At 53.9% G+C, this 15,686-nt stretch overlaps 1 protein-coding gene across 1 annotated transcript in view; it reads left to right on the top strand.

The window, feature by feature from the left end:
- Positions 2,133 to 15,686, top strand: part of FAM167A (family with sequence similarity 167 member A) — a 40,253-nt gene continuing 26,699 nt past the window's right edge. The window contains exons 1-2 of the mRNA XM_021072831.1: positions 2,133 to 2,466; positions 8,065 to 8,164. The gene's annotated coding sequence lies outside the window, so the exon portion shown is untranslated. The remainder of the gene's footprint in view (positions 2,467 to 8,064; positions 8,165 to 15,686) is intronic.

Here is a 15,686-nt window from a genome sequence, read left to right as displayed (position 1 = left end):
AGCCTGCTCCATGTGGGAAGAGCAGGTGTAGAAGGACCTGGAAGAGTATCAGTCTGAAGAACAGAGCATCAAGCAAGGCCAGGCCCAAGAGGGAGGCAGATCCAGAGCACATAGGCCTGCTTGGCCATGCTAGGTCTTGACCCTGGAATGGATGAGAGCTGTTGGGGGGCTTTAAGCAGAGAAAAGCCAGGATTGGATTTCCATTTTGCAGAGTTTGCTCTGGTGTGGAGAAAGAGCTGGCTCAGGGGAAGGGGTGGGGAGCCAAGAGTGGGAGCAGGGCAGTCAGCAAGGGGCTGTTGCTAGAGCTGGGGCAAGCTGACGTGGGCTGGGGCAGTGGCAGAGAGGAGATGGGTAGATGTGGAAGATCTGGATCCATATTTAGGAGTTAGAACCAAGAGGCTGGATCGATGCTGTGACTCTCTAGAAAACCCCTGTTCAAGTTCACTTGCTAGTTTAGAAGTATCAGCCCGTTGGCATGAAGAAGTGCTCCCATTGAGGGGGTATGTCTCCTAAACAAAGTCCCTTAGGGAATGTCCGAGGGAAGGGGGAAAGAAGGAAGTGGGACAGGGCACTGACGGGGAGATGCAGTGAAGGACATGGACACCAGGGGGCAGCACTAAGGCCTCAGGCCTCCAGGGAGCTGAGTCCCACAGAAGACAAGGCCAGCCCCTGTCCCCGTGTATACATCTGTCCTGGAAATAACAACGCCTGCCCTGCACCACCAGTGCTGCTGTGAGCATGGCAGATGAGATGACTCTGAAGGATTCTGCAAACCCCTTGAGTCTACAGAAAGAACTTGGCCATGTTCTAGGCTGCCCCAAGTGTAAGGCCAACTTCCAGTCATCAGGCCTAAGGTGGGAGGTCCCAGGAAAAGGCACTCCCCAGCCCTCCCCTCTCCCCCCAACTGGAGTCTCCTGTCCACAGTCAGGACCCATCCTAAAGTCCAGGATGGGGCAGCACTGGCCACTGTCTGGAATGTATCTTAGGTGCCTGGAGCTCCAGGCTCTGGTGGAACAGGGACAACTATCTCTATGGGTTGACACAGCACACAGTATTCTGTGCCACCAGGCAAGCTGTGGTTAGTGGGGCGAGCACATGCTCTGGGGCCGGGCAACCCCCCCAACCCCCTACCTCCCAGCTGGTCTGGGAGACAGATCTGGAAAAACATTTCTTTCTTTCTTTTTATTAGGGCCATGACCTGGGCCGTGTGGAAGTTCCCAGGCTAGGAGTGAAGCTGCCAGCCTACACCACAGCCACAGCAATATGGGATCCAAGCCGAGACTGTGACCTACACCACAGCTCACAAAAATTCTGGATCATTAACCCACTGAGAGGGGCCAGGGATCGAACCCCCATCCTCATGGATACTAGTAGGATTCGTTTCCCCTGTGCCACAACTGGAACTCCAGAACATCTATTTCTTTTCTTTCTTCTTTTTTTTTTTTTTTTTTTTTTTTTTTTGCTGTTTAGGGCTGCACCCACTGCATATGGAGGCTCCCAGGCTAGGAACCGGCCTATGCCACAGCCACAGCAAAGCGGGACCTGAGCCTCGCCTGCGACCTACCCCCACAGCTCACAGCAACGCTGGATTCTTAACCCACCGAGCGAGGCCGGGGATCGAACCCTAAACCTCATGGTTCCTAGTCGGATTCGTTTCCGCTGAGCCATGACGGGAACTCCCAGAGCATCTATTTCTACTTAGTCTCTCTGAGCCTCAGTTTCCTCATCTGTAAACTGGGGACACCCACATCTGCCCTGCGAAGTCGCTGTGATGGTGGGGCCCTCAGTAGGAGCTTTGCTGCTGGTAGTAGGAACTTAAGCTGCTGGTGGGTGGAATGAAGGCGCTGGGCCTGCCGACGCGGCTGGAAGGGGGTTCTCCTGCCCGCTCCCCGCAGGCAAACTGCTGACGGTGGCAAAGCCACGTTGCCACTCTTGGGTGAAAACTGCCTTGGTTTCTTGGTTCTTGGTTTTTTTTTTTTTTTTTTTTTTAAGTCTATTTGGGTTTGGTTTCATCTAGGGTTTGGCCATCGCGTGTGGTTTGCTTCTACTTGAGGCGGGGCGGCGGCTGGCGCGCAGGTCCTGGCCAGGAACAAACAGCTAGAAGGGCTTTAGGACCCGGGGCGTGTCTCGCGGCCCCGGCGCGTCCCTGGTCCCCGGAGCTGCGGGCGGGGAGACTTGAATGAGAGGCAGGAGGGGATAGCGACTCAAAGGGCTAGCGGTGGAATAGCTCCGCCGTCGCCAGGCAACCGCCCTGACGCAACGCAAAAAAAAAAAAAAAAAAAGTCCCTTAAAAAAAAGAATAGTGCTGAGAATTCACAGGAACAAGAGCAAGAGAGAAAGGGAGGCAGAATACGGCTCAGCCCTGAAGCCGGGGCCAGAGGAGGCTGCGGAGCGGGAGCCCGCGTCGAAAGGAGGAAGCGGGGATCTCGGTGACACCCCTAGAAGGGGCCTCTGAGCACCAGGAAGGTGGGTTTGCAGCAGAGCTGGGACAATCCCAGGTCTGGGGACCGGGCTGGGGGTGATGTGTCTGTGGCCGTGGCACCATCACAGGTGGGGGCTGGGGTGCCACAGGTCCCTAGAGCTGGCAGCGGTGGAGAGCAGCCCAGCCCTGGGCTGGGGGCGCACCACCCCAATGAGCCCTGGATTGGACATCTTGCACCCGCCCGCACTCCTGCCCTGCCTCACCCTCTCCTGGGGGCTGGCTCCTCTCAGGGGGTTAGGACAGCCTGGCTGGAGTCCATCTCCGGTCCTGGCTAAGGGATAAAATCTGGGTAGAGATTTGGGGTTTGATGTCTGAAAGGGAGGAACCCCACTCGGTTTCTCTCCAAGCCCACCTCGTCCCCTCTGTCCACTTTAGGCTCAGTGATGTGGTTGTCTCTGCCCCAAGGATGCAACCCCTAACTCAGGAGAAGTGCCGGGAAGGGCTGAGGCCAGTGTGGTCAAAGGGAACTGCCCAGCGGGAAGGGCCCTGAGGAAAGAGCAGGACAGCTTTGTGGTTGGGCACCCAGGTCACTAGGAGAAGGCGGGAAGGTCTGCAGCCCGAGGCAAAGGGACAGGTGTCTCCATGCCCCAATCAGGTTGAGAGTTCTGCTTTGAAAAAAATTCCCTATTGCCTTTATATGTTTTCATCCCTTTTTCCTGCTGAGATCTGGAAGCTGCTTAGTTCCAGGACCAGGGGCCACCACCAGTCTTAAACTCACAGGCGTGTTCTCCCAGATTAAGTTCCCACCAGCTCCCTGCTGCCATTCCTGGTGAATCCCATAGGGCAATCCTCCCAGCGCCCAAGGGAGGCGTGGCTCTAAAGCAGCTTCCTTTCCTTTGCCCTGGAGACCGCCCCGCCCTGCCCCGCCCCCACCCGGCAGGGGATGGAGAGTGGAGAGCTGGGCAGAGTCCTGGGAGGGCAGGGGGGCCGTGGCGCCTCCAGCCCACATCCACAGGATGGGAGCTTCCGCTAGCGTGTGTATAAGGCACTTGGCAAAGCAGCCACAAGCTGCACTCCAAGTGTGTGAGAATGACAGCTCTTCCTCCCTGACTGTGTTTACCGATCAGGCACTGCTTGAGAGCCTTTCACACCCACTGGTCATTTTATCCTCACAATCAATTGCCCTTTGAGGGGACATTATGCCCCCCATTTTGCCAGTGGCTCTCCAAGAGATTCAGTAACGCGGTGCAGCTCATGGGGCTGGTGAAAGAGCTGAGAGATTCAGCTCCACGTGCCTGACTCATAAGACAGTGGTCTCAAAGGGGGGCTGCTTTTGGAGATCCAAGCCAGGAGGCCTGGGGGTAGGGGAGAAACCAGTCAGACCCAGAGGAAAAGAGGCTTGTGTGGCAGAGCTTGTCCTGTGACCTGGGAATGTCCCTTGCCATCTCGAGGGCCCTGTGGAGCCAGAAAGCAGCCAGGCTCCCCTGAAGCCGAGAGAAGGGTCCCCCCCTCGCCCCCTTTTCCTCCCTGCCTGCCCAAAGACCCCAACTTCTCATGCACTGGCTCCTGTTTTGTCCTCCCCAATTACATGCGTGGATTTCCACTGAATTAACAGTCCCGCCTCCCTATCTACAGGCTTGGCATCCTTCCAGGAGGGATGCTGGCAGGGAAGTAAATTGAAGCAGTGCCTCACTATGGCTGAGAGAGAGAGAGAGCCACTGAGCCCCAGGCCAACCAACAAGAAACTGCTTGTTAGGCTTCTCACACAGGCAGGCAGCTTTCTCTAGGTAAATTTTGCTGGTGGAAAACTCCCTTGGTGTGCCATAGGAGCGTCTGGAATTCCCAGAAGCCTCTAGGAGCAGTGCTCTCTCTCTGGAAAGGGCTCTTTGCTTGCCTGGGATGGAGAGTTGTTTGCAAAGGTGGATGATGAATGATCATTGGAGCTATTTGCTCCCAGCTGACAGAGTAGGGGGTGGGGGAGTTCTCACTCATAGGAAATCCTTTAGGATTTACTGGGAAGGCTCAATATGCACATGTACGCTGGGATTTGGATTGGGGTGAGAAGAAAGGAAGGAAAAAGGCAAATTCTGATGCAGACCTCAAAGGGGGTGAGCAGGGGTTAAACGAGAGTGGTGGGCATGAGGACCCGGAAGGAGGAGGACCCAGGAAGTGGGCCAGGGGTTTAGAAGGAACTCTACCTTCGGTCTGTAGAGTTTGAGCTGCTCCAGAGAGTCAAGTTGTCAACATGAGTTAGGAAGACTGCAGGTGTCAGCTCTTGCATGGTCATGTGTGAAAGCCCAGGGCCTCCCTACTCTCCCCCCAAGCCCCTCCACACTTGTCTTTGGATTTGGAGAGGTGCAGGAGCAGAAGGAAAGGAAAAGACAGAGAAGTGGGCTGGAAAAGTTAGATGTTGTGCTGCTGCACACCTGTCTCCTTTCCTCCTGAGCGTGACTCAACACACCCCCTGCCCAACCCATAACAGTGCTCACCTGCTGAAAGGTCCTTAGCTAAAAGGTCCTTAAGGAAGGGAACACAGAGCACAGCCGCCTGTCCAGGAAGGTGAGGGCCATTAACTTTTCAGCATCAGGGGCTGCTTCACTCCCGGGCCCCTGCCCAGCAGCCTCTGCAGAGTCCCAGAAAGGGGTGGGGTTCATCTTCTCCCGGGACACAGACCAAGTCCCTACATCTCCAAGGCGATCTCTCCATTATGGCCAGAAATTCCCCTCGGGTATCCTGATCCAAACGTGGGAGCTGGTCACAGGTTCCCAGAAACTTCATCACAGGGCTTGTCCCTTAGGTCCTGAAAGGCCCAGCTCAGAGCAGATTTCCAGGGACATAATGGGTCCAGGCGGTGACGTCCACCTCAGCCACAGCTCAGGGCCCTCTGAGGGCTGAGCAGCGTTCCCTCACTCCAGGAAGCCCGCGAGCTAGGCACTTCAGCCCCGGAAGGCCAACTGGGGTGGTCCAGGGTGATAAGGACCCAGGAAGGTTCTGGATAAGGATCCTTGACCAGGAGGCCACTTTGGGCCCTGGTCACCCCTGTCCATTATCAAGTTAAAGTGACACTATCTCCCTTGTCCCGTGAGCACTTACGTGTGCCTCTCCCTGGGGAAACCGATTTACTGTACACTGACCTACCAGTTAGGGCCAAACTCTTAGGTTTTGTTGTGTTGTTGTTTGTTTATTCATTTGACCAGAGCCACTGAAAACTTGGAGGAAGGTGGGAGAAAACCTCATGATCAGGCTGAATGAAAATAAGCCTCAGACGGAATTCTGCCACACATGTAGCAGAATTTTTTGAACGATGTTTTTTTGCAGACTGGTCCAACAGAGTTCAGATGGCCTGTTCTGTGGGCTCAGTGAAGTCACACCATCTGTCTCTCTGGGAGCTGTGACCACACATCCTCCCACCCTGAGATCTCACCAGATTTTCTCACCCTGCTCTTGCGAGAGTAAAGAGTGTCGCAGAATTCGTTTGGCCCACATATCTTGAATACCTCTGTTTTCACCAAGGAGAGTGCATTTCTAACATTTGCTTACTAATGATGAAATGTCTGGTGTAGAGCAGAGAGAAAGACAGCCAAGTGTGTACCAGAGCCCTGGCCAGGTTTGGGAAGTTGCGGTTTGAATGCGCCCTTGTTAAACGAAGCTGGTGGCAGCTGGCCCAGTGAAACCACTGTGTCTATAAGGGTTTTAAGATCAATCACTGACATCTCCCCAAGGAAGCATAAAACACCTGCCCTCAAGGAATGCAGAGTCCATCAGAGGTGGCAACCAGAAAAGATGATTTTTGCAGCCCAGAGACCTGGGCTGACAGTAGAATGGTGTTCTGGACTGATTTCTGTACAGAAATGCACGAGCTAACTTTAGTGGTTCAGCAGCCAAGGAGAGGTCCAGCCGAGCACTGTCATGAGCAGGAGGTAGCAGTCCTATTAGAGGCATAAGTAAGAATTCACATACCACTCTGTCTCATTGGAGCCTTCCAAGGCTTTGCAATAGATTCCGTTATGATCCCAAGATCAGGGAATTAGTAAGGGTTGGGGGCGTGGGGGGCGGGTATCTACCCACATCCCCCAAGCCCCAGCCCTGCCCCAGCCCTAACTCACTCCATCTCTTTCTCCTGTGCCTGATCCCTTGTCTCTGTGAGGTGTGGACTCAGGCAGCTCAGCATCCCGGCTACATTCAGCTCAAGCTCAAGCTCAAGCTGAAGCAAGGTCCCACATCCTACTTTCTGCTTTGCCTGGGCCCCGGAGAGGGAGGGCTGCACCTTGGGCCCCCCACCCCTAAGAGCCCAAACACAGGGGAGTTCTGGGGGCCCTTCAAGCCCTCGAGAGGTCAGCATGCCTGGGAAAGAGTGTGCCAGTGAGGTGACCTGCAGAAGCACGAGCACTGCACAAACTTTCCTGGGAAGCCCTTGCAAGCACTTTGGAGCCTGTGATGCAGAGTGAAACAGAAAGCCAGTCATCCCAGCTGTCTCCCATCTGAGCTGGAGCTGGGTCGCTTCATACTTAAAGCTGAAGCCGCTTACCCTGTGGACTTATTTACCTCAAACTCTGCCCAGGTTGGGGGCCGAGACAAATGCCAGTTAGGATACCATCTGGTGGGGTGGGCACACCCCACGGGGGAAGGTGTACTGTCCCCGTGTCCTTAGATGTGAAATGTTGCCTGTTCTGAAAGTCAGAGCAGCCGCCTGAACCACCTTCTACTTTGATCTTTGCAAATTGCTTTAAAGGCCACTCTGTGTCTGCTTTCTGCCCCTTAATCCCTGCCTCCATGGCCTTTGGCCAGAAGAGTTCTGAGGTCACACGCAGCGGGTGGCAACAGACCACCTCTCCCTTCCTGGGCATCTCTGCATCTCTGCCTTGTCAGACGTTCTCATGAAGGAGAACCTCCGCTCAGATGCTGCAATTCTCAAGGCTAATCCCTCGACCCCCCCTGGGGGACCCTCAGAATCTCAGGCACCTTTCTCCTGGCCTGGCTGGGTGGAGAAAGGTGCCTGAGCAGCCCTTTCCCAGGGCCTCACAGCCTTGGAAGGGACAGGGTGGCGGCGACTCTGGGTGGCCTGGCAGCCCCTCCCCACAGCAATCCTGTGCCTCCTCCTCTCCTTTCAGTGAAGGCAATAAATTAGATCTCTGGCTCCCGGGAGCCAGGGCCTCTCCCCCCTCCAACGGGGATGCACAACTCTTTCTGGGCAGTTTTCTCAGCCTGTCCTTCACTGGGGGACAGAATAGGAAAGGTCTCCACATTCCCAGCCTCACAGCAGGAGGCCTGGGGGCCGGTCTCTGCAGCCCAGAGCTGGGCCCATCAATTATTCAGCGTGGACCAAGCATTCTGAATGTGCAGAGGCCTTAACAAGTATTTTTATAGATTCTGAGCTCACAATGTCCCAGCAAGACAGAGCAAGCTTTCCCCATATTCTAGGCAATGGAAGCTCCACTTGAAGTCAGAGGACATGGGTCCAAGCCCAGCCAGCTCCTCAAACAGAGCTGTGTGACTCCAGGCAAGTGTTGTGACGTCTCTGGTTTGTGGTTTCTCTGTGGTAACTTTGAGGAAGACCTCTTTGGCCCAGGCCATCAAGTGTGGGGGAAAGGTTTGCACCCTGCAGGGTGATTTCCAAGTGTCTGTGGTTCTCGTGATTCCAGGTGTGGCCACGGAAGCTCTGAGTGAGAAGATGAGGTGCAGCCGTTAGCACGGGACGCCAGAAAACAAATTTCCCTGGGAGAAACGCCAGAGAGAACTTGGGTAAGTGCATTCCTCTGCCCCTGCCCTGCGTGGGTGAGACTTCATGACAGAGTGACAGCCCCTCCCGGTGCTGTGGTCCAGACTCTGCACTTGGAAGGGCGTGCATTTCAAAGGGGAGAAGCGGAGCCCTGAGGGGAAAGGAGTTGCCAACACAGTAGCCTGCCTTGGGGGGCCTGGAGCTGACTCCCAGGCCAAGGACATGTCTTGCCCACCTGGGCTGGGCCTGTCCAAAATGGTGGCCCCATTCCCATCCCCCAGCAGCAGTGCTGGGACCCCTGGTGGGAAAGTGCCCCAGGCTGCTTGGAGCAGGAAGTGAGGAAGTGAGGGCTGGCCTGGGAACCCCACCCCACCCCCACCCCTGCAACAGAAAGTCCATGGCAAGGTGAAGTGAGTTCTGTCCTGGGCCGGGTACAGAGCTCCAGTTCCAACAAACCACGTGACTTGAATGGGAGGTTTCCCATGGATGTCAGACTCTCCTTAGACTCAGTCTCCTTGCCACCAGGGCTCCTGCCTGTGAGAGGGGCTTGGGATCAGGTGCTTAAGTCCCACTCTCCTGCGCAGATCAATTGCCCAGGAAAACAAAGCCTTGTCATGACAACATTTAAATGTTAGTATTTGCCCCTGGGGTTCCTAAAAATGCTGGGTTTTAAAACATTGAATTGCTAAAAAAGTATGCTTTTCATCCCTTTTCTGCATGTGAAGCCATCTGGGGACCTGGTCCAAGCATGGGTGTTGGGCTGAAGTGCTGGTTCTTTCCCTCATTTGCGTGTGACCTGTAAAGTAGAAGTAATTTTAGTCTTGTCTGAGGGTCACCCCAAGGGTTCACCTAGACATCCACACCGAGCCTGGAGCACACAGCGCTGGCTACCCCCCCCCCACTTCCTTTGCTTCTAAGAATATTCACTTATCCCTGGGTGCAGGTACAGAGAAGGGCCATCTATGTCGTCCTTTTATTTATCCAGAATATATGCATTAAAGTTGACCTGGTGACACCAGGCAAGTTACTGTGAGAAGTGTGGGCAAGTCGTGGAGACAGATTGTGACTCTGGAGTCTCATAGTCTAGTGCACGTCGGTGACTCGGGCCCCCTTTGATCGCGAGAGACAGAAGGCCAGCTTAAACTAACTCAAGCAAAGGAGAATTTATTAGCGCATAGAATCGGGACGTGACCGTCTTTGAGCACTGATGGAACCAGCGGCTCGAAAGATGTTGCCAGATCTCTCTCTTTCTCGTCCTCCTTCCCAAAGGCTTATCCTTCTTATTGCAAACGGGCTTCTTCTGTGAGGCTGAGAAAGAGGGACCCTGGAAACTGTAGGTTTAGGTCTCTGCAGCCAATATATCCCAGCAGAAAATATACCTTATTTCTCCAAATGTCTGTATTTAAATCCCAGGGAACTATTCAGACTGGCCTTGCTTGGCCATATGCACACTCACTGGACCGGTCACTACTGTCAGAGTAAGAGCTAAAATGAATGTCTATGTCTGGGACACTTGGTATCTCTGGGGGCAGGGACGATGGCCAGGGAGCTATGACTTACTGTCATGAAGGACCTGGAATGATACAGGAGTGGTCCCCACAGAAGGGGGCTGAACAGAGCCATAGCTGTCCATCTAACAGGGACATCAGAAAGATGACTAATATGATTCGAGGGGGCGATGGTTAGTACCTGAGACTGGTGCAGGGAAGTGCCAGGGGGAGAGGGATCCGTTCCATTCAGAAAGAGCCCGCTCCTATAGACGGCAGACTGCAGAATGGGGTGGGGTTTGACCTGGGCTTGCAGACTTGGTCAGAGTCAAGCATGAGGCTACAGGGAAAGGCTGAGACCAGTCTCCCAAACCCCCATCCCCACCCCATTCAGGCTCACTAGAAACGTTCTGACCTTAAACCTGCAGGAGGTCTACTGGGCAGGAAACCATCTGGAGGTGTGAATTTGTTTCCTGGCTCACAGCACTGCTGTCCTCAGCATGTATGGAGCACCTGCAGTTTGCAGAGCCCTGTGCTCAGGACACAAAAGCGAAAATAATTCCAGGGAAGCCCCCATTGCAGTGTGCTGTTAGAGTGACAGAGGCCTTCAGAGAATGGCCTGGAAGGTGGGGTGTCCTGAGGGGCTTTGCAGAGGAAGCCTCCAATGAGCTTCAAAGCAGAGCTTTAGACCCAGTGAAGAGAAGGGAGTTCCACCAAGGGCCAGGGACAGACAAGGGGATGAAACCAACTACCCAGAAAGTCTTTCTTTCATTCATCCAGTCACTCATTCACTCTTTCAACAACTTTACTAAGCACCTACTGTGTGCCAGGCTCTGTTCTGTGAGTTACGGTCACAGCAGTGAACAAGAGAACATCACTGACTTCAAGAGGCTTACATTCCCATCAGCGAGACGCGTGATAAACAAGAAAGCAGATCAACCTGTAGCATCCTGAGTATGTGAGTGGAAAGAGCTCTGAAGAAAATGAAGCAGGGACATCTCAGTGGGGGGTCAGAGCTGGTCTCCGTGGCAGTGCCCTCTGAGCCAGTGTGTGAGATCAGGGAGGAGGCAATTGATGGAATGAGCTTGAGGGAGGGGAGCACAGCCCCAAACTCAGAGGAAATGGCTGGACTCTCATGATGGTTTGTGGCAAGAGGAGTGACCCAGGCAGCAAATCAGTGGCTTCCGGGGTTTGGGAAGTGGAAGGTTCTCCTGGTGGGCAGCTTTCCCTCCCCCGTGGGGTTCATCACAGTGTGTGGGAGGAATTCAGACACCCCCCCGCCACTTCCCCCACTAGCATCTCCCACCGCACACCCAGAGCACAACAAAGCCCCCCCCCACAATGTCCCCACTCAGTTCACCCTCACCACGTGCACACAGTTGGTGCCCAGAGTCCTGTCTCTGCACGATGTCTTCCCCCATCCCAGACACTCTCAACACCAGCTCTGACCAAGACTTGGAATGAAGATGAGCTGGGAAAGATGATCTGAGTAGGGCCAGACCAGCGGGTGTCCCCTCCTGCTTCGGTCACCATGGCAACCTCGGAGGAGGCGAGAAGACACGCTCTCTGGCAGCTCTTCAAAGCGCCCTGGCCCCTGTGGGCAGCTCTGTGGGCACAGGGCTGTGCCCCCCAGCCTCTCAGCCCCGTCGTTAGGTTTCTCGAAAGTCTGCTTAACACAGGTGGGATTTCACAGCTCCCATTGACCACTGGAGGTCAGTCCTGAGGCTCCGGCCTGGACTCTCCCTTTAAGATAGGCATCAGGGTTTAGAATGAAACCCAGACAGAAAAGCCTGCCTTATCACAGCTCCACCTCCACATCCCAGACCTGCTGACCTGTCACCCACCTGGAACCAAAAGGGATTTAGCTGTTTCAGAAAAGGAAAGAAAAAGACTCAGGTGTGAGCTGTGGCCTGAGCTTGAATTTATTTATAAGACCCAGCCCTTCTCCCCTCTCTCTCCCAGGGTAGATGCTGCAACAACCCCATTTTCAAAAGAGAGGCTGTAGACCTGGACAGGTGAGGCAAGGTGACTCCCCAGGTCTCAGCAGCCCCCACTGGAGATGGGTTCCAGTCCCAGAGGACAGACCTGCAGCCCAGGAGCTGGGGTCCCCTGTGTCCTCAGCCCCCAGCAGCCTCTGGCCCCCACTCAGGTCACAGCCTGTGGGTAGAAGGTGGGGCTGTGCGGCCTTGCTGAGAGGTGGGAGGTGGGCCTCAAACTGGAAGCCAGATGGGTGCTGCTGCTCCCTCCTTTTAGCGCCCTGCTCCCCACAAGACACTGCCTCTCCTTGGGCAGCCCCTGAGCCCTGGGCCTGAGTCTCTCTAATGAGGGTTGTAGGCTTGGAAACAACACAGCACGCCCACAGGGCTGCTCTCTTGTAGGGAGTGGTCCATCTGGCCTGACTCAGGAGCCTGAGGCCCTCAGAGGTAGAAGGTAGATGAGCAGGGACTTCCTGTCTTGGCGCAGCAGAAATGAATCCGACTAGGAACCATGAGGTTGTAGGTTCGATCCCCAGCCTTGCTCAGCAGGTTAAGGATCTGGCGTTGCCGTGAGCTGTGGTGTAGGTTGCAGACGCGGCTTAGATCTGGCATTTCTGTGACTGTGGTGTAGGCCGGCGGCTACAGCTCTGATTTGACACCTAGCCTCCGAATCTCCATGGGTGAGGTCCTAAAAAGCCAAAAAAAAAAAAAAAAAAAAAAAGAAGAAGGTAGATGAGCAGAGGCAGCAGAAAGCACAGCAAGGGACAACAGAGGGAGGGGCCCTGCCCCCAGTGGGGACACATCCGCAGTGCAGAACTGGCTACACTGTGGCCTAGACCCCACAGGATCTGAATTTCTTCAGCAAGGCAGGTCTAGTAGGGCCAGGATGTCCTAAGGGTCTGTTCCCACTTTTGCCAGTCTCCCGGCTTCTGCTACCCACTGGTCTGTTGCTGGGAGGCTCGTGGGCCTCACATGCATGAACGAAGGAGTCTGTGCTGCATGTGTCCCCAAGCCTTAAATCAGCGTTTGTCAGTTTATGCACAAGGACCCAGGGGTGGCACTTCTGCCAGAGGGAGCAGCGTAATAGTAAATTCACACATGAGGAAAATTATTACGTCCTCATTGAGCGAGGCCTGTAGATTGTAAGTTAGGACACCCATCAACTAAAAATGCGAATGGACTCTTCATAAAACTTCGTTGAGAGGGAGTTCCCCTCGTGGCTCAGTGGTTAACGAATCTGACTAGAAACCATGAGGTTGCAGGTTCGATCCCTGGCCTTGCTCAGTGGGTTAAGGATCCGGTGTTGCTGTGAGCTGTGGTGTAGGACGCAGACACGGCTCGGATCCCGTGTTGCTGTGGCTCTGGCATAGGCCGGTGGCTACAGCTCCGATTAGACCCCTAGCCTGGGAACCTCCATATGCCTCCGGAGCGGCCCTAGAAAAGGCAAAAAGACAAAATCAAACAAACAAAAAAAGACAAAAAAAAAAACCAAAAACCAACTTTGTTGAGAGGATAATGTTCATCTACTCTCCATTCTCAACTGGAGATGGCGCCGTCCCCTTGAAGGGACACGTGGGATTGTGGGGAAGGGAGCCTCTTGTTATTTTATGACACAGCTTAGCCCTCAGTTATGTATTTTGCCTCCCCACATGAACTGTATGTTCCCCCTCGGTCAGTCAGCACTCTTGGTCGTAAGCAGCAGAAAAGAGTACTATTGTAAAGTGTACACAGAATTGGCAGGAGGTAGAGTCCCAAGAGAGCAAACAGGTCGAATCAGGGCAGCTCAGAAAAGAGAGCAGCGAGAAGCCCTATAATGATCTGAGACCCACTCATTGGGGGGCTGGCTTTTCACACGCACCACAGCCCTGGGACACTTCTGACACCAGATGTGTGAGTTTTCCACACCAAACAATGCTCCAGTTCTCTGCAGACATCACCTGTGTATTCTGAGATGTAGCTCAATTTGACACTATCCATGTAAAGGTAGCATCAGGTCCCACAAGTTAAGGGCTCAGTCCCACAGGAGGGTCCTCCACTTCCCACACCAATTGCAAGTCCCAGGTTGTCACCTGTACTTCTGACCAACTGGCTGTAAACCAGGAGTTGCCCCAACCTCTTCGTCAGCTTCTAGCATTTGCTCAAATGGCTCAGAACGTCCAGGGACACCTTTCGTGCTTTTATTTACCAGGCAGATGAAGAGGCACACACGGCAAGGTGTGTGTGGGGAGGTACCGCACTGCCCTGCCCTCCCTGGGTGCACCACCCTCCCAGAACCTCACCAACCTGGATGCACTTGGAACCCCTTCAGCCAGGGTTTTATGGAGGCTTCATTGCGTAGGCATGACTGATTACATCATTGGTTGTTGCTGATTAGGTCAACCTCCAGCCCCTCGCTCCTCCCCAAAGGTCAAGGATGTGGCTGAAAATTCCAAACCTCTCATCAAGTGGTTGGTTCCCCTGGGCAGCAGCTCTCCATCTTGAGTGGTTTCCAAAAGTCACTGCATTAATATAAACTCAGGTGTGGTCGAAGGGGGCTTGTTATAAATAACAATACTCTTTTCACCTGAATGCTCTAGGGCTGTTTCAAGAACTGGAGACAGAGCTCAGATATTATAACAAAAAGCACTCCTGTTGCTTTCATCACTGAAGAAATTACACTTAGGAGCTCCGTTTCAGGAACCAGGGATAGAGATCAAATATATATTCTTTTTTTTTTTTTTTTTTTTTTTTTTTTTGGCTACACCTGCGGCATATGGAAGTTTTGAGGCCAGGGATTGAATCCAAGCTGGAGCTTCGACCTACACAACAGCTGCAGCAACACTGGATCCTTAACCCACGTTGCCACAGCAAGAACTCCTATATTTCTTCTTACATCATGATATTTTACCCTCTCACAGTCCTCCGGCAGGGACGGTTTGGCTAAGACGATGCCATGTCCCCTGCCTCCAAGGCTCGACGTCCCTCCATCCTGGCCTCACACACCAGATTCAGAATCCTGGGCCGGGGCATCTGATTGGCCAAGCTCAAGTCTCATGCACAATTACCAACAAATATTAGGAATTCCTGTTGCGGCTCAGCAGGTTATGAAACTGACTGGTATCCATGAGGATGAAAGTTCAATCCCTGACCCTGCTCAGTGGGTTAAGAATCTGGCATTGCTGTAAGCTGTGGTGTAGGTTGCAGACACAGTTTGGATCTAGCGTTGCTGTGGCTGTGACGGTGGTGTAGGCCGGCAGCTACAGCTCCCATTCAGCCCCTAGCCTTGGAATTTTAGCATTGCCCTAAAAAGAAAAACAAAAAACAAACAAAAAACATCCACTGTGTTTCTTTATATTCTTTGGCCAACACATGGCTTATGTTAGTTACAGAAACCCAGTTCAAAGAAGCTTAAACCAAAGAGAATATATGTAGATTCTATAGTCAAGGTCAGGGAGGTTGCTTCCCAAAGGCCCACCTGGAGGCCTCTGACTATGTTGTGCCCTTGGCTTCGTTTGCCAGGCAGACCCTCTTGCTGTGGTAAGTAAGCTGGGCCCTGGCAGCCCCAGGCCAGGGTGGAGCATGACCAGCTTCTGGATGGTCCTGGCACAAAACCCCAGGAGGGCTCTGATTGGCCCCATCTGAGTCCTGTGACCTCCCAATGGGGATAGGACACCTCAGAGTCACAGGGAGTGGCTTCCTCATAGGGCACAGAAATGCCCTTTCCAGGGGAGGGAAGGGACACTGGGCAGAAATCACCTCGCCTCGCGTTACTGGAGGTGGAGGAGGGCCCCACGCTGTCCTCGTGATGCTGGACCGCTCTCTCTGTGCGCCAGCTCCCAGTCTTGTCACCCACGGCAGGGTCCTCTGGGGCCTGACAGCCTGTGTCCAGGACCCCGGGGTCTGGGGCGGTCCCCAGGGACAAATAGGGAAGCCCAGGTCCCCTCTGCTTCTGTGAGCAGGTGCAGCCTCAGCGAGAGGGATGCGGGTAGGGAACCTGCTCTGTTTGCTCATTCTTTCCATGAACGTTTAAGGAGGGCAGCGTGGTGCTGAGGGCTGGGGGGCCAGAAGAGCCTGGTCCTCGCCCTCATGACACTCAGAGTACA

This window comes from Sus scrofa, chromosome 14 (genome assembly GCF_000003025.6).
Source record: "Sus scrofa isolate TJ Tabasco breed Duroc chromosome 14, Sscrofa11.1, whole genome shotgun sequence".
NCBI lineage: Eukaryota > Metazoa > Chordata > Mammalia > Artiodactyla > Suidae > Sus > Sus scrofa.
Note: the sequence above shows the minus strand (reverse complement) of the source record. Positions and strands in the feature narration are given on the sequence as shown.